Here is an 847-nt window from a genome sequence, read left to right on the forward strand (position 1 = left end):
AACCACACCCACTGACAACCGCCATGGAAACACCTACGAAACTACGAAACGCAGTCCGGTCGGTATGCGAGCAGGAAAATCCCAGTAAACGAGGTTACTCCGCTGATCGGCCGACCACACTGGGTCAAGTGGAGAGAGAGAGGTGGTGGAAGTTAGTCAGTCTGTTATGAAGTGGTGTTCGGGGCAGTCTGCTCGGTGGTGAGGTGGAGTAACGTGTATGTTGGGAATCCGGAAAAAAACCTTTGTTGTGTTTTGAAAGAAATTTGGTTGTGAATGTTTGTAACGAGAAGGAAAGGGGGGAAAAGTGAGAGAAAATATGGATTAAGTGCGGCGCGTTCATTATACTTCGTACATGAAGCACGGGAATTCTACGTTATAATGTGAGGGTAACTTGATAAAAATACGAGACTTTACACGTTACAACTGACTTGATCAGCAATGAAGCAATATAAATGTTCTTTTTATAGTCAACTTCCTTTTCTCGTTTAACTATTACACCATATAACTATATCTCTTTGCCTATACACTATTTGCCTAAACATCTATATATCAATGTACCCCTCTATCTAATCTCTATATATAACGTTTCATTTTCTGTTGCAGAATATATAAATTGATTCTAAAAATAGACGTACAGTAATCATATAAAACCCAAATCCGGTCATGATGCATGATGAAATTAAATTGCAGACAAAAATTGGTTACTGATCTTGTCGTATACTGAGTGACGCAATATTTTCTGATAGGCTTTTTACCATGAAAGGGAAAACGCCATAAGCCGGTTGCGGATAGGTTGAGCGTGACATTTCGTCGCCGTTTTGTCATCCAGAAATTTTTTTTTTTTTTC

Source organism: Penaeus monodon, chromosome 25 (assembly GCF_015228065.2).
Source record: "Penaeus monodon isolate SGIC_2016 chromosome 25, NSTDA_Pmon_1, whole genome shotgun sequence".
In the NCBI taxonomy this organism is placed as follows: domain Eukaryota; kingdom Metazoa; phylum Arthropoda; class Malacostraca; order Decapoda; family Penaeidae; genus Penaeus; species Penaeus monodon.